Raw genomic sequence first — 19,423 nt, 5'->3', positions numbered from 1 at the left:
GTGAGAAACTAATTCGCTCTGTAAACTTTCACCTAATTCACAATTTTTTAAAAAAATGCTCAAAAACAACTGGGTAAATGGAGAAATCGCAGATGGAATTTTTAAAAAATTCCTAGAATCAAATGAGATCAAAACCACAAGATACCAAAACTTTTGGGAAAGTGTAAAGTCAGTGCTCAGAGGTCAATTTATAGCAATAAACACACATATGAAAAAAGAAGAAAGGACAAAAATCAAAACATCAACACTACAACTCGAACAATTAGACTGAGAGCAGCAAAAGGAGCCCACAATCACCAGGAAAAATGGAATAATAAAAATTAGAGCAGAAATAAATGAAACAGAGAACAGAAAAACAATAGAAAGAATCTAAAAATAAGACGACTAAAAGCTGGTTTTTTGAAAGGATTAACAAAATCGACAAACCACTGGCCAAATTGACAAAAGAAAACAGGAGAAGATGCAAATAACTTGAGTAAGAAATGAGATGGGTGACATTACAAAAGAACAAACAGAAATAAAATCAATCATAACAGAATACTATGAAAAATTGTACTCCAACGAATTTGAAAACCTACAGGAAACGGACAAATTTCTAGAAACACAACACCTACCTAAACTGACATAAATTGAGGCAGAAAATTTAAACACTCATAACACAAGAAGAAATCGAGGGGTCATTAAAAAAAAAAAAAAAAAACTCCCAACACCAAAAAAAAAAAAAAAAAACCAGTCCAGACAGCTTCACTGAAGAAGTCTACCAAACATTCAGAGAAGAGTTAACACCATTTCTACTCAAAATATTCCAGAGCATAGAAAAGAAAGGAATACTTCCAAATTCATTCTATGAAGCCAGCCTAACCCTAATACCAAAACCAGGCAAAGACATCACTAAAAAAGAAAACTAGAGACCAATATCCCTTATGAATATAGATGTAAAAATTCTCAACAAAATCCTAGCTGATAGAACTCAACACCGTATCAAAAAAATAATACATCACGACCAAGTGGGATTCAAACCAGGCATGCAAGGTTGGTTCAACATTAGGAAATCAATCAATGTAATCCACCATATAAATAAAACAAAGGAAAAGAATCACATGATCATATCAATTGATGCAGAAAAGGCATTTGGTAAAGTCCAACACCCATTCCTGATAAAAACTCCCAGTAAGATAAGATGGGAATAGAAGGGAAATTCCTCAACATAATAAAGGAAATTTATACAAAATCAACAGCCAACGATATTCTCAACTGAGAGACTCTGAAAGCATTCCCCTTGAGAATGGAAACCAGACAAAGATGCCCTTTATCACCACTCTTATCAAACATTGTGTCGGAAATCCTAGCAATCGCAATAAGGCAAGAAAAGGAAATAAATGGCATTCATATTGGTAAGGAAGAAGTTAAACTATCCCTATTCACAGATGATATGATCTTATACACAGAAAATCCTAAGGACTCAACAAGAAAGCTATTAGAACTAATAGAAGCATTCAGTATGTGGCAGGACACAAGATGAACATACAAAAATCAGTTGGATTCCTCAACATCAACAAAGAGAACTGTGAAAAGGAAATCAGGAAAAGAATACCATTTACAATAGCCCCCCAAAAGATAAAATACTTAGGAATAAATCTAACCAGGGACATAAAAGACTTATACAAAGAAAACTACAAAACACTACCGCAAGGAACCAAAAGAGACCTACATAAATGGAAAAACATACCATGCTCTTGGATAGAAAGACTTAATTAACACTGTGAAAGTGTCAAGACTACCCAAAGCGATATACAGGTATAATGCCACCCTGATCCAAATACCAACATCATTCTTCAGCAAGACGGAAAAACTAATCACTAACTTTATATGGAAGGGAAAGAGGCTCCAAATAGGTAAAGCTTTATTAGAAAAGAAGAACAAGGAAGCAGGGCCAAGATGGCACAGTAGTCAGACGTTTCCTGTGGTGCCTCTTACAACAAAGACTGGAAAAACAAGTGAATCTGTTACATATGATAATCTAGTAGCCCTGAACATCAAAGGCAAATTTGAGGGATTGGGCTGAACAGCAGGGGGAGGGAGAGATGGTTCAGAAGCAGTGAGGAGTTGCCAGACCTGACCTGGCCAGCACTGCATGCTGCAGGCTGGATCAGCTGCCGTGCACGGTGAGGCGAGGAGTGGCACTCAGGATGTGTTTTCCACAATGGGAGAGACCAAGCAGTGGGGAGTCTGCTCAAGCCTCCCTAACCAGCGAGATGCAGTGCTCAATAGGCAAAAAGATAAGTACATGCATCTAACCTACTGCATGGATCAAAAAAAAAGCTCCCTTTGGGAAGAACCTCTTTCCTATTTACCTGCACCCTCCCTGCTCTGCATCTGTTCCCACTCCGGCTTCAGCGATTGCCATGCCCCTGGGTGGGAAGTAGGACCTGTTTCACACTCTGAGCCATTCTCCTGGCTTTGGAGCGGGAACAAATAAACAAAAAGGAAAAAATAACCTGCCAGCTCCCCTAAGCTGGCAACTCAGGAAAGGCATCACACATTTGCCTAGGCACAGGCATAAGAGGTCCAGTTTGAGTGCCTTTTACTCGTGCATAGACCTATGTGGGCCCATTTCAACAACGTAGGCCCTCATTAGCATAGTAAAACAGGGTATATACCTGAAGCTATTTTCAACTATATCAGCTATGAGGGGGAATGGCAGATTTGTGACATTTGACACCTCGCTGTCCATTAAGCAGGGTCCTCACCTACCCAATCAGGCACCTGAGGACTGGTGGCTCTACCCACGCCACCTAGACACCCATGACAGGGGTCCAAGAATAAGCGGTCCTCCCTGTCCTTACAGCCAACAGAGTTGGGTGTCCACAGTCCACCTATGAACCCACCCACAAATGTGCTCTAGGGAACAAGGATGTGCTTTCCTCCCAGACACTCAGGGGTAGCCTACAGCCCACTGCCTTGCTCAGTACATGACCCCCTACTGCAGCCAGATACCTGTGCTTGGTGCAATCACCCCTCCCACCTAGGACTGTAGGTGACAGCATGTACCACTACCACTTGGTGACCAACTACCTGGACATCTGAGCTGAATCCACACAAGAAAAATAAATGGACTCCTGGACTCACATACCTAGTAACAGCTCCACCTAGTGACAGGATGTGACAGCTTCAAAGACACCAATAATCAAATTAGCTCACACAACTAGCCTATTTTGGCATATCAAAACAAAACAAAACAAGAAGCTAGGACACAGTAACCAAACATAAAATAAATAAATATAATAACTTATTCATGGCTTGGAGACAACAGTCAATATCAAATCACATAAAGAGGCAGAACACGATGGCTTCAGCAAGGACCCAAAACAAATAATCAAGAAACCTTCCAGAGGAAGATAATTTCTTGGAATTACTGGAGGTAGAATTCAAAAGATTAATATACAGACCTCTTCAAGAGACCAGGCAAAATCCAGAACAAGCCAAGGAACACACAGACAAAACAATAGAGGAACTTAAGAAGGTTACACAAAGCCATAATGACAAATTAAACAGCCTGCAAGAATCCATAGACAGACAGCAAACAAATCCAAAAGATTAACAATAAAATCTCAGAACTAGACAACTCAATAGAAGGTCATAGGCGCAGAATTGAGGCTATGGAAGTTAGGATTAGTGAGATTGAAGGTAAAGCACTTGACATGAACTTACTGAGGAAAAATCAGGTAAAAGAATTTTTTAAAATGAAGAAACCCTAAGAATTATGTGAGACTCTATCAGGAGGAATAATCTATGAGTGACTGGATTACCAGAATGGGGGAAGAGGGAATAAAAGAAAATACAGAGAGAATTGTTGAAGATTTGTTGGCAGGAAAATTCCCTGATATTGTGAAAGAGGAGAAGATACCTATCCAAGAAGCTCGTCGAACTCCCACAAGGTAGATCCCAAAGAAAGTCACCAAGACATATTATAATCAAACTTGCCAAAACCAAAGATAAAGGATTTTAAGCGCCGCTAGGTATAAACAAAAAGTCATCTAAAAAGGAGAGTCAATAAGGCTAAGCTCTGACTACTCAGTAGAAACTACACAGGCAAGAAGGCAATGGGATGACATATATAAAGCCTTGAAGGAAAAAAATTGCCAGCCAAGAATTATATATCCAGCAAAACTGTCTCTTAAATATGATGATGAAATCAGAGTATTTCCAGATAAACAGAAGTTTAGGGAATTTGTAAAAACCAAAGCAAAATTACAAGAAATACTAAAGGGAGTCCTCCAGTTAGAAAATCAGTAACATCAGATAACCACCCAAGATTAAAACAGAGGACAGGACAACCAGATATCAACCCAGATAGGGAAGTCACAAAAATAAATCAAAGATAAAACACAGAAAATAGGGAAACAGAGACGTTAATATGTAAAAGATGACAACATTAAAACAAAAAAGAGGAACTAAATAATGTAGTCATAGATCTTTCATATGGAGAGGAAGTCAAGATGATACAAAGAAATAAAAGATTGGTTTAAACTCAGAAAAATAGAGGTAAATATTAAGGTAACCACAAAGGAAACTAACAATCCCACACATCAAAATAAAAAACATAGACTCAGCAATTACAAAATCAACAACAATGAAAAGAAAATACACAAAGAAAAATGACTCAGCACAGAAAATTAAGTGGAACAAAGAAACTGTCAACAAAGCACACACACAAAGACATCAAAATGACAGCACTAAAATCATACCTATCAATAATTACACTGAATGTAAAAGGACTAAATGCACCAATAAAGAGACAGAGTGGCAGAATGGATAAAAAACCCACGATCCTTCTATATGCTGCCTGCAACAGACACAACTTAGACTTAAGACACAAACAAACTGAAACTCAAAGGATGGGAAAAAATATATCAAGCAAACAAAAATCAAAAAAGAGCAGGAGTGGCAATATTAATCTCTGACAAAACAGACTTTAAAGCAAAATCCACCACAAAGAATAAAGACAGACACTATACAATGATTAAAGCATCAATAAGCAGAAAGACATAAACATAATAAATATTTACGCACCAAACTATAGGGCTCCAAAATGTATAAAACAAACTCTAACAGCATTGCAAAGAGAAAACGACAGCTCCACAATAATAGTAGGAGACTTCAACAGTGAAGGACAGAACATCCAGAAAGAAGTTCAATAAAGACACAGAAGATCTAAATGCCACAATCAACCAACTTGATCTCATAAACATATACAGAACACTCCACCCAACAGCAGCCAAGTATACTTTCTTTTCCAACACACATAGAGCATGCTCCAGAATAGACGACGTATTAGGCCACAAATCAAGCCTTAACAGAATCCAAAACATTGAAATATTATAAAGCATCTTTTCTGGTCATAAAGCCAAAACAGTAGAAATCAATAAAAGAAAAAAGCAAGGAAAAAAAATCAAATACATGGAAACTGAACAACACCTTGCTCAAAAACTACCGGGTTACAGAAGAAATTAGGAATGGAATAAAGAAATTCAAAGAATCAAATGAGAATAAAAATACATCCTACCAGAAACTGTGGGACACAGCAAAAGCAGCACAGAGGTCAATTTATAGCAATAAATGCACACATCCGAAAAGAAGAAAGGCCAGAATCAACACTGACCCTACAACTCAAACAAATAGAAAGAAAGCAGCAAAAGGAGCCCTCAAGCACTAGAAGAAACCAAACAATAAAAATTAGAGCAGAATTAAATGAAATAGAGAATAGAAAAACAATTGGAAGAGTTAACAAGACCAAAAGATGGTTCTTTGAAAAGATTAACAAAATCGATAAACTGTTGGCCAGACTGATAAAAGAAAAACAGGAGACGAAGCAAATAACCCAAATAAGAAATGAGATGGGTGATATCACAAAAGACCCAACTGAAATTAAAAGAATCATAACAGAATACTATGAAAAATTGTACTCCAACAAATATGAAAACCTAGAGGAAAGGGACAAATTTCTAGAAACATACTACCTACCTAAACTAACACAAACAGAGGTAGAACAACTAAATAAACCCATAACAAAAGAAGAGATTGAAAAGGTAATTTTAAAACTCCCAACAACAACAACAAAAAAAAAATCCCTGGCCCTGATGGCTTCACTGGAGAATTCTACCAAACTTTCAGAGAAGAATTAACACAACTACTACTAACAGTATTTCAGAGCGTAGAAAAGATGGAATACTCCAAAATTCATTCTTTGAAGCCAGCATAACCTTTATACCAAAACCAGGTAAAGACACCACAAAAAAAGAAAATTACAGACAAATATTCTTCATGAATATAGATGCAAAAATCCTCAACAAAACTCTAGCCAGCAGAATTCAACAACATATCAAAAAAATAATTCACCATGACCAAGTGTGATTCATAACAAGTATGCAGGGATGGTTCAACATTAGAAAAAAAAAATGAATGTAATCCATCATACAAATAAAACAAAAGACAAGAACCACATGATCTTATCGATTGAAGCAGAAAAGGCATTTGACAAACTTCAACACCCATTCATGATAAAAAAAACTCTTAGCAAAATAGGATAGAAGGAAAATTCCTCAGCATAATAAAGGGCATTTATACAAAGCCAATGGCCAACATCATCCTAAATGGAGTCTGGAAGCAATCCCTTGAGAACGGAAACCAGACAAGGTTGCCCTTTATCACCACCCTTAACCAACATTGTGCTGAAGGTCCTAGTCAGAGCAATTAGGCTAGAAAAAGAAATAAAGAGCATCCAAATTGGTAAGGAAGAAATAAAAGCATGCCTATTTGCAGATAATATGAACTTATACACAGAAAACCCCAAAGAATCCACAAGAAAATAACCAGAACTAATAGAAGATTTCAGCAAGTATCAGGATACAAGATAAATATACAAAAATCGGTTGGATTACTCTATGCTAACAAAGAGATCTTTGAACAGGAAATCACCAAGCCAATAGCAGTTACAATAGCCCCCAAGAAGATAAAATACTTAGGAATAAATCTAACCAGAGGTGTAAAAGACCTATACAAAGAAAACTAAAAGGCACTAAGGCAAGCAACCAAAAGAGACCTACATAAATGGAAAAGCATACCTTGCTCATGAATAGGAAGACTAAACATTGTGAAAATGTCAATTCTACCCAAAGCGATCTACAGATACAATGCAATCCAGATCCAAATTCCAAAGACATTTCTTAATGAGATGCAGAAACAAACCACTAATTTCATTTTGAAAGGGAAGAGGTCCCAGATAAGTATAGCATTACTAAAGAAGAAGAACAGTGGGAAGCCTTACACTACCTGATTTTACAACCTATTATACTGCCTCAGTAGTCAAAATAGCCTGGTACTGGTACAACAACAGATACATAGACCAGTGGAACAGAATTTAGAATCCAGATGTAAAATCATCCGTCTATGAGCAGCTGATATTTGACAAAGGCCCAAAGTCCATTAAATGGGGAAAAGACAGACCCTTTAACAAATGGTGCTGGCATAACCAGATATCCATCCGCAAAAAAAAATGAAACAAGACCCATACCTCACACCATGCACAAAAACTAACTCAAAATGGATTAAAGACCTAACATAAAATCTAAAATGATAAAAATCTTGGAAGGAAAAAAAATGACAACATTAGGAGCCCTAATCCATGGAATAAACAGAATATAAAACATTACTAACAATGCACAGACACCAGAAGAGAAACTAGATAACTGGGAGCTCCTAAAACTCAATCACTTTTGCTCATCAAAAGACTTCACCAAAAGAGTAAAAAGACTACCTACAGACTGAGAAAAATTTGGGGGGTACAACATATCCAATCAGGGTATAATCTCTAAAATCTACAAGATACTGCAAAACCTCAACAACAAAAAGACAAATAACTGGATTAAAAAATGGGCAAAGGATATAAACAGGCACTTCACCAAAAGACATTCAGATAGCTAACAGATACATGAGGAAATGCTCGTGATCGTTAGCCATTAGAGAAATGCAAATCAAAATTACAATGAGATACGATCTCACCCCAACAAGTCTAGCATTAATAAAAAAAAAAAAAAACACAAAATAATAAGTGTTGGAGAGGTTGTGGAGAGGCTGGAACACTTATACACTGCTGGTGGGGATGTAAAATTGTATAACCACTTTGGAAATCGATTTGGCGCTTCCTTAAAAAGCTAGAAATAGAACTACCATACCATTCAGCAATCCTACTCCTTGGAATATATCCTAGAGAAATAAGAACCATCACACAAATAGATATATGCACACCCATGTTCCTTGCAGCACTGTTCACAATAGCAAAAAGATGGAAACAACCTAGATGCCCATCAATGGATGAATGGATAAACAAATTATGGTATATTCACACTGTGGAATGCTACTCAACAATAAAGAACAATGATGAATCTGCAAAACATCTCACAACATGAATGAATCTGAAAGGCATTATGCTGAGTGAAATTAGTCTCAAAAGGAAAAATATTGTATGAGACCGAAATTATAAGAACTCAAGAAAAGATTTAAACACAGAAGAAAACATTCTTTGATGGTTATGAGGGTGTGGAGAGAGAGAGAGGGTATTCACTAACTAGGTAGTAGACAAGAATTATCTTAAGTGAAGGGAAGGAAAACACACAATTCAGGGGAAGCCGGCACAACTGGATTAAACCAAAAGGAAAGAAGTTTCCTGAATACAACCAAACACTTCAAGGGACAGAGTAGCTGGGGCAAGGGTCTGGGGACCATGGTTTCAGGGGACATCTAGGTCAACTGACATAACAAAGTTTATTAAAAAAATGTTCTGCATCACACTTTGATGAGTGGTGTATGGGGTCTTAAAAGTTAGCGAGCAGCATCAGTTAGTCCCAACCCACCTGGAGCAAAAGAGAATGAAGAACATCAAAGACACAAGGAAAAGATTAGCCCAAGACACAAAAAGGGCCACATAAATCAAATGCTCCATCAGCTTGAGACCAGAAGAACTAGATGGTGCCCAGCTGCCACCAACGACCACCCAGACAGGGAACACAACAGAGAGTTCCTGACGGAGCAGGAGAAAAGAGGGGTGCAGAACTCAATTCTAGTAAAAACGCCAGGCTTAACAGTCTGACCAAGGCTGGAGGAACCCTGAAGGACACGGCCCCTGAACTCTGTGTTAACCCAGAACTAAAACCATTCCCAAAGCCAATTCTTCAGACAAAGATTAGACTGGACTATAAGACATAAGGAAACCCCGGTGGCGTAGTGGTTAAGTGCTACGGCTGCTAACCAAAGGGTCGACAGTTCAAACCCACCAGGCGCTCCTTGGAAATTCTATTGGGCAGTTCTACTCTGTCCTATAGGTTTGCTATGACTCAGAATCAACTCGACAGCACTGGGTTTGGTTTTTTCGGGTTTTATAAGACATAAAGGAACCACTGGTGGCATAGTGGTTAAGTGCTACTGCTGCTAACCAAAAGGTCAGCAGTTGGAATCCATCAGGCCCTCTGGAAACTCTATGGGGCAGTACTATTCTGTCTTATAGGGTCACTGTGAGTCGGAATTGGCTCGACAGCAACAGATTTGGGGTTTTTTTTTGGCTTATAAGACATAAAATGATACTCCTGAAGAGTGTGCTTCTTAGTTCAAGTAGATATGTGGAACTAAATGGGCAGCTCCTGTCCAGAGGCGAGATGAGAAGGCAGAAAGGGACAGAAGCTGGTTGAATGGACATGGGAAATCCGGGGTGGAAAAGAGGAGTATTCTGACATATCATAGGGATAGCAACTAAGGTCACATACTGAAGGATTCTACAAGGAAAATATTAAACAATGCAGGAAGAATCAAAAGAACATGGAAGGAATACACAGAATCACTATTCAAAAAAGAATTGGTCGATGTTCAACCATTTCAGGAGGTAATGTATGATCAGGAACCGATGGTCCTGAAGGAAGAAGTCCAAGCTGCACTGAAAGCATTAACGAAAAACAAAGCTCTGGGATTTGATGGAATACCAATTTAGATGTTTCAACAAACGGATGTTGTGCTGGAAGCAGTCACTGGCCTATGCCAATAAACCACCTGGCCCACCAACTGGAAGAGGTCCGTATTTATGCCTATTCCCAAGAAAGGAGGTCTAATGAAATTCAGAAATTATCGAACAATATCGTTGATATCACATGCAAGGAAAATTTTGTTGGAGATCATCCAAAAGCAGCTGCAGCAGTATATCCACAGGAAACTAACAGAAATTCAGGCCAGATCCAGAAGAAGACTTAGAACTAGGGATCGCAATGTCAGATGGATCCTGGCTGAAAGCAGAGAATACCAGAAAGATGTTTACATCTGTTTTATTGGCTATGCTAAGGCATTCGACTGTGTGGATCATAATCAATTACTGATAACACTGCAGAGAATGGAATTCTGGAACCCTTGATTGTGCTCATGAGGATTCTATGCGTAGATCAAGAAGCAGTCATTCAAACAGAACAAGGGATACTGCATTGTTTAAAGTCAGGAAAGGCGTGCATCAGGGTTGTATCCTTTCACCATACTTAATCCGTATGCTGAGCAAACAATCCAAGAAGCTGGACTGTATGAAGAAAGGTCCATCAGGATTGGAGGGAGACTAAGCAACAACCTGCCTTATGCAGATGACACAACCTTGTTTGCTGAAAGTGAAGAGGACTTGAAGTGCTTACTGATAAACATAAAAAAGCACAGCCTTCAGTCTTGGTTACGCCTCAACATAAAGAAAACAAAAACGCTCACGACTGGACTAATAAGCAACATTGTGAAAAACAGAGAAACGATTGAGGTTGTCAAGGATTTCACTTTACTTGAACCCACAATCAACACCCACGGAAGCAGCAGTCAACACATCAAAAGACGTATTGTAGTGGGCAAATCTGCTGCAAAAGTGTTGAAAAGCAAAGATGTCACTTTAACGACTAAGGTGCACCTGACCCACACCATGGTGTTTTCAATCACCTCATATGCATGCAAAAGCTGGACAATGAATAACGAAGAAGAATTGACACCTTTGAATTGTGGTGTTGGGGAAGAATATTGAATATACCATGGACTACCAAAAGAATGGACCGGTCTGTCTTGGAAGAAGTACAACCAGAATTCTCCTTGACAAGACTTCATCTCACATATTTTGGACATGTTATCAGGACGGATCAGTCTCTGGAGAAGGACAACATGCTTGGTAAAGAAGAGGGTCAGCAGAAAAGAGATGGATTAACACAGTGGCTGCAACAATGGGCTCAAGCAGAGCAACAATTGTGAGGATGGTGCAGAACTGGGCAGTATTTCCTTCTGTTGTGCGAAGAGTGGCTATGAGTCAGAGCCGACTTGATGGCACCTAACAACAGCAACTAGGGTCACATAACAATGTGTGTATAAACTTTTGTATGAAAAACTAACTTGAGCTATAAACTTTCACTTAAAGCACAATTAAAAAAATATAAAAAGAACAAAGTAGGAGGCTTCGCACTGACTTCAGAACCTACTATACAGCCACAGTAGTCAAAACAGCCTGGTACTGGTACAACAACAGACACATAGACCAATGGAATAGAATTGAGAACCCAGATGTAAATCCATCCACTTATGGACAGTTGGTCTTTGACAAAGGACCAAAGTCCACTAAATGGGGAAAAGACAACCTTTTTAACAAATGTGCTGCCAAACTGGATATCTGTTTGTACAAAAATGAAACGGGCTCCATACCTTATACCATACACAAAAACTAATTCAATACGGATCAAAGACCTAAATATAAAACCTAAAACAATAAATATCATAGAGGAAAATTTAGGGACAACACTAGGAGCCCTAATATATGGCATAAATAGAATACCAAATATAACTAAAAATACACGCACAGAAGATGGACTCTATAAATAAGATCTCCTAAAAATCAAACACTTATGCTTAACAAAAGACTTCTCCAAATGAGTAAAGAGAACCTACTGATTGGGAAAAAAAATTGGGCTACAACATATCCAATAAGGGTCTAGTCTCTAAAATTTATAAAACTCTTCAACACCTCAACAAAAACAACAAAAAGACAAGTAATCCAATTAAAAAATGGGCAAAGGATATGAACAGACACTTCACCAAAGAAGAGATTCAGGCTGCTGACATACATATGAAGAAATGCTCCTGATCATTGGCAATTAGAGAAATGAAGATCAAAACTACAATGAGATACCATCTCGCCCCGCCATTATTGGCACTAATAATGTAACGAATGTTGGAGAGGTTGCGGGAAGATTGGAACTCTTATGCACTGCTGGTACGAATGTAAAATGATACAACTACTATGAAAACCTATCCACCATGGGTGACCTTGCTGGTATTTGAAATACTGGTGGTACAACACGCAAGCCACCACAGTATGACAAACTGAGAGAAGAGTGGGGATGGTGCTCCTTAAAAATAGATTTACTATGTGACCCAGCAATCTAATTCCTAGGTACATACACCAAAGAAATAAGAGCTGTCGCATGGATAGACATATGCACACCCATGTTCACTGCAGCATTATTCACAATAGCAAAAAGATGGAAGCAATCTAAGTGCCCATCAACAGATGAATGTATTAACAAACTGTGGTACATACAATGGAATACTGTTGTTGTTAGGTGCCGTTGGGTCAGTACCAACACACGATGACCCTGTGTACTGAAGAACAAAACACTGCCCAGTCCTGCACCATCCTCACAATTGCTGTTATGGTTGAGCCCATTGTTGCAGCCACCATGTCAATCCATCTCGTTGAGGGTCTTCCTCTTTTTCACTGGCCCTGTACTTTACCAAGTTTGATGTCCTTCTTCAGGAACTGATCCCTCCTGACAACATGTCCAAAGTACATAAGATGTAGTCTCCCCATCCTTGCTTCTAAGGAGAATTCTGGTTGTACTTCTTCCAAGACAGATCTATTCTTTTGGCAGTCCATGATGTATTCAATATTCTTCCCCAACACGACAATTCAAAGAAGTCAATTCTTCTTCTGTCTTCCTTATTCATTGTCCAGCTTTCACATGCATATGTGATTGAAAATACCATGGCTTGGGTCAGGCGCACCTTAGTCTTCAAGGTGACATCTTTGCTTTTCAACACTTTAAAGAGGTCTTTTGCAGCAGATTTTCCCAAAGCAATGTGTCTTTTCATTTCTTGACTGCTGCTTCCATGTGTGTTGATTGTGGATTCAAGTAAAATGAAATCCTTGCCAACATCAATCTTTTCTCCATTTTTTATGATGTTGCTTATTAATCCAGTTGTGAGCATTTTTGTTTTCTTTATTTTGAGGTGTAATCAAAACTGAAGGCTGTGGTCTTTGATCTTCATCAGTAAGTGCTTCAAGTCCTCTTCACTTTCAGCAAGCAAGGCTGTGTCATCTGCATAATGCAGGTTGTTATTGAGTCTTCCTGTAGTCCTGATGCCCTGTTCTTCATACAGTCCATCTTCTCAGATTATTTACTCAGCATACAGATTGAACAGGTATGGTGAATAGCTACAACCCTGCTGCACACTTTTTCTGACTTTAAACCAGCAATATCCCCTTGTTCTGCTTGAAAAACTGCCTCTTAATCTATGTACAGGTTCCTCAGGAGCACAATTAAGTGTTCTGGAATTCCGATTCTTTGCAATGTTATCCATAATTTTTTATGATCTACACAGTTGAATGCCTTAGCATAGTCAGTAAAACACAGGTAAACATCTTTCTGTTATTCTCTGCTTTCAGCCAAAATCCATCTGACATCACCAATCGTATCCCTGGTTTCACGTCCTCTTCTGAATCTGGACTGAATTTCTGGCAGTTCCCCATCAATATACTGCTGCAGCCATTTTTGAATGATCTTCAGCAAAATATTGCTTGCATGTGATATTAATAATATTGTTCTAAAATTTCCACATTCGGTTGGATCACCTTTCTTGGAAATAGGCATAAATATGTATCTTTTCCAGTCAGTTGGCCAGGTAACTGTCTTCCAAGTTTCTTGGCATAGATGAGTGAACACTTCCAGCACTGCATCTGTTTGTTGAAACATCTCGATTGATATTCCGACGATTCCTGGAGTCTTGTTTTTCATCAATGCCTTCAGTGCAGCTTGGACTTCTTCTTTTAGTACCATTGGCTCCTCATCCTATGCTACCTCTTGAAAAGGCTGAACATCAACCTATTCTTTTTAGTATAATGACTCTGTGTATTCCTCCCATCTTCTTTTGATGCTTCCTGCGTTGTTTAGTATCTTCCCTGTGGAATCTTTCACCATTGCAACTCGAGGCTTGAATTTTTCTTTAGTTCTTTCAGCTTGAGAAATGCTGAGTGTGTTCTTCCCTTTTAGTTTTCTATCTCCAGCTCTTTGCACATATCATTATAATACTTTACTTTGTCTTCTCGAGTAGCCCTTTGAAATCTTCAGTTCTTTTACTTCATCATTTCCCTTTTGCTTTAGCGACTGTACCTTCTAGAGCAAGTTTCAGAGTCTTGTCTGACATCCATTTTGGTCCTTTCTTTCTTCATTGTCTTTTTAATGACCTCTTGCTTTCTTCATGGATGATGTCCTTGAGGTGATTCCACAACTTGTCTGGTCTTTGGTCATCAGTGTTGAACGTGTCCAATCTGTTCTCGAGATAGGCTCTGAATACAGGTGGGATATACTCAAGGTCATACTTTGGCTCTCGGGAACCTGTTCTAATTTTCTTCAGTTTCAACTTGAAGTTGCATATGAGTTATTGATGGTCTGTTCCTCAGTCGGCCCCTGGCCTTGTTCTGACTGATAATATGGAGCTTTTCCATTGTCTTTTTCCACAGTTTGATTCCTGTAGTCAATGTGATTCCTGTGTATTCCCTCTGGCAAGGTCCACATGTGTAATTACCATATACGTTGGTGAAAAAAGGTATTTGCAATGAAGAAGTCGTTGGTCTTGCAAAATTCTATCATGCAATCTCTGACATCATTTCTATCACCAAGGCCATATTTTCCAACTACTGACCTTTCTTCTTTATTTCCAACTTTGACATTCCAATCACCTGTAACTATATTTTAAAAAAGCACACACACACAAACCCATTGCTGATTCCAACTAATGGTGACCCCACGTGTTAGAGTAGAACTGCACTCCATACGGTTTTCTTAGCTGTGATCTTTATGGAAGCAAATCATCGGGCCTTTCTTCTGAGGTGCCGCTGAGTAGATTTGAGCCTCCAACCCTTCAGTGAGTAGTCTAGTGCAAACCGTTCACATCCCTCAAGGAACTCTTAGTCATATATGAACCTGATTACAAAGAAATCAAACACTACAAAGTGATCATTGAAAATGAAATCCCCCTTCTACCTGCAAAACTAGAGTCTCCAAGAAAATACCAAGGAAACTCTCAAAGCTTTGTTGCCATTTTACAAATGTTCTCTCTTCTGGATGCAGTTTAGAATACTATTGTCAAGTTCCCTGAATATTCTGTTAGGCTTTCTTTTAACTGCAATTGATTTATAGGTTAATTTATGGGTCCTTCTATTTAATTCTAAATTTTTGTAATTGCATTTAGAATTTATGGAAACTCTTTCATGATGACTGATTCCTTGTTTTAATAGCATTTTCTTCTATGAATACACTATTGTCTCAAGTCTTTCTGGAGAACAGAAGTGTGCAAATTCTTGTGTTGCCTTCTGTATCTACCATTGTCTCTAGAACTTGTGGGTCAGTTCTGCTTCATCTGGCTCTTTCTCTTTTGAGTCATTAGGTAAAAGTTGGTAAATACGGGGTGACTTACTTAGGAATAGAGATCCCCAGGTAGTGCAAAGGGTTTCTCCTCAGCTACTAACCTGAAGGTTGGCTGTTCAAACTCAACCAGTGGCACTGAGGAAAAAAGCCCTAGTGATCTACTCCCGTGAAGACGACTGCCAAGAAAACCCTATGGTGTGGTTCTACTCTATAATACGTGGGGTTGCCTTGAGTCAGAATCAATGGGTTTGGGTTTTTTTGCTTGTTTGTTTGTTGTGTTTATTTATGAATGACCATGTTGATTGGTGTTGCTTCTGTCTAGCATGTGTAGATTTCTGCTCCCATCAGGTCTCTTTGTGGATTGGCGGGTCTGGTGGGTCATGACCATGGGTGGGGGGCTAGCAGGCAGTCAGAGACCCCCTTCCCTGCTGTTGGATTTAGAAAAACCTTCCTTGGGGAGTCTAGGCTTTAGAGAATTAATTCCCTTTGGTCCACTGTTCTTTGTTCTGTTTTCTCTCTTCTCCTGGTGGAGGTCTGGAATAACCACAAGCTGTGATTAACTTCTCTCTCAGACTCCAAGACCCACTGAGAAGTGCCCTCCACCCTTACACACCACAGACAGACACACACACATATACACAGAGACACACATATGGATGCACAGAGAGACAAACACACAGAGACACACAGACATAAGCACACACAGTTACACACACGCAGATACACACACCTGGGCAGCATCTGTCCTGTATTTGCAGGGCAATTCCTGAGCTTGGCCCAGAGACAGGATCAGCAGTCTGCCTGGGTGATCTTCTAGGGGAAGAGGCCCACCTACTCCAGATGTTTTATGGGGACCTCCAATTAATTTCCTGATGGTGCCCCACTGCACCCTCCTGTTCTTCTCATGGGTGGACATTACATTTGCAATTTCTTCAGGGCACTGTCTGTAATCACAACTGCTAATTTTGTACCAAGCCTCCCCCCAGATGGCACTCAAATCGTAGTTCCCCTAAAGGACTAGGAGACCTGGGGCTCAAGGTCTGTATCGCTGCATGACTGGTACGTATTATTGTTGTTGTTAGGTGCCGTCGAGTCGGTTCCAACTCATACCAACCCTATGCACAACAGAAGGAAACACTACCTCCTGAGCCATCCTCACAATCAGTGCTATGCTTGAGCTCATTGTTGCAGTCACTGTGCCAATCCATCTCGTTGAGGTTCTTCCTCTCTTCCGCTGACACTGTTCCTTGCCCAGCATGATGTCCTTCTCCAGGGACTGATCCCTCCTGACAACATGTCCAAAGTATGTAAGATGCAGTTTCACCGTCTTTGCTTCTAAGGAGCACTCTGGTTGTACTTCTTCTAAGACAGATTTGTTCATTCTTTTCCCAGTACATGCTATAGTCAATATTCTTCGCTAACACCACAATCCAAAGGGCATCAATTCTTCTTCAGTCTTCCTTATTCATTGTCTAGCTTTCACATGCATATGATGCAATTGAAAATACCATGGCTTGGGTCAGGTGCACCTTAGTCTTCAAGGTAACATCTTTGCTCTTCAACACTTTAAAGAGGTCCTTTGCAGCAGATCTACCCAATGCAATGCGTCTTTTGATTTCTTGACTGCTGCTTCCATGGCTGTTGATTGCGGATCCAAGTAAAATGAAATCCTTGACTTCAGTCTTTTCTCCGTTTATCGTGATGTTGCTTATTGGTCCAGTTGTGAGGATTTTTGTTTTCTTTATGTTGAGGTGTAATCCATACTGAAGGCTGTGGTCTTTGATCTTCATTAGTAAGTGCTTCAAGTCTTCTTCACTTTCAGCAAGCAAGGTTGTGTCATCTGCATAACTGTTAATGAGTCTTCCTCCAATCCTGATGCCCCGTTCTTCTTCATATAGTCCAGCTTCTCCTATTATTTTGCTCGTATTATTTGCTCAGCTTACAGGTTGAATAGGTATGGTGAAAGAACACAACCCTGATGCACACCTTTTCTGACTTTAAACCAATCACTATCCCCTTGTTCTGTCTGGACAACTGCCTCTTGATCTATGTAAAGGTTCCTCATGAGCACAATTAAGTGTTCTGGAATTCCCATTCTTCCCAATGTTATCCATAATTTATTATGATCCACACAGTCAAATGCCTTTGCATAGTCATTAAAACACAGGTAAACATTCTTCTGGTATTCTCTGCTTTCAGCCAAGATCCATCTGACATTAGCAATGATATCCCTGGTTCCACATCCTCTTCTGAAACCAGCCTAAATTTCTGGCAGTTCCCTGTCGATATAACTGCTGCAGCCGTTTTTGAATGATCTTCAGCAAAATTTTGCTTGCGTGTGATGTTAATGATATTGTTCTATAATTTCCACATTCGGTTGGATCACCTTTCTTGGGAATAGGCATAAATATGGATCTCATCCAGTGAGTTGGCCAGGAAGCTGTCTTCCATATTTCTTGGCATAGACAAGTGAGCACCTCCAGCACTGCATCTGTTTGTTGAAACATCTCAGTTGATACTCCACCAATTCCTGGAGCCTTGTTTTTTGGCAATGCCTTCAGAGCAGCTTGGACTTCTTCTTGCAGTACCATCGGTTCCTGATCATATGCCACCTCTTGAAGTGGTTGAGCATCAACTAATTCTTTTTGATATAAAGACTCTGTGTATTCCTTCCAACTTCTTTTGATGCTTCCTGTGTTGTTTAATATTTTCCCCATAGAATCCTTCACTATTGCAACTCAAGGCTTGAATTTTTTCTTCAGTTCTTTCAGCTTGAGAAACACTGAGCGTGTTCTTCCCTTTTGGTTTTCCATCTCCAGCTCTTTGCACATGTCATTATAATACTTTGTCTTCTCGAGAGGCCCTTGGAAATCTTCTGTTCAGTTCTTTCACCTCATCAATTCTTTCTTTTGCTTTAGCTGCTATACATTCCAGAGCAAGTTTCAGAGTCTCCTCTGACATCCATCTTGGTCTTTTCTTTCTTTCCTGTCATTTCAATGACCTCTTGCTTCCTTCATGGATGATGTCCTTGATGTCATTCCACAACTCGTCTGGCCTTCAGTCACGAGCATTCAATGTGTCAAATCTATTCTTCAGGTGGTCTCTAAATTCAGGTGGGATATACTCAAGGTCATATTTTGGGTCCCGTGGACTTGCTCTGATTTTCTTCAGTTTCAACTTGAACTTGCATATGAGCAATTGATGGTCTGTTCCACAGTTGGCCCCTGGCCTTGTTCTGACTGATAATATTGAGCTTTTCCATCGTCTCTTTCCACAGATGTAGTCAATTTGATATCTGTGTGTTCCGTCTGGTGAGGTCCATGTGTATAGTCACTGTTTATGTTGGTGAAAGAAGGTAGTTGCAATGAAGAAGTTGTTGGTCTTGCAAAATTCTATCATTCGATCTCGAGCATTGTTTCTATGACGAAGGCCATTATTTTCCAACTACTGATCCTTCTTCTTTGTTTCCAACTTTCGCATTCCAATCACCAGTAATTATCAATGCATCTTGATTGCATGTTCAATCAACTTCAGACCACAGCAGCTGATAAAAATCTTCTATTTCTTCATCTTTGGCCTGCTGGTTGGTGTGTAATTTGAATAATAGTCATATTAACTGGTCTTCCTTATAAAAAAAATTTTTTTTTTTTTATCTTATCACTGACAGC

The sequence above is a fragment of the Elephas maximus genome, chromosome 3 (assembly GCF_024166365.1).
Source record: "Elephas maximus indicus isolate mEleMax1 chromosome 3, mEleMax1 primary haplotype, whole genome shotgun sequence".
In the NCBI taxonomy this organism is placed as follows: Eukaryota; Metazoa; Chordata; class Mammalia; order Proboscidea; family Elephantidae; genus Elephas; species Elephas maximus.
Note: the sequence above shows the minus strand (reverse complement) of the source record.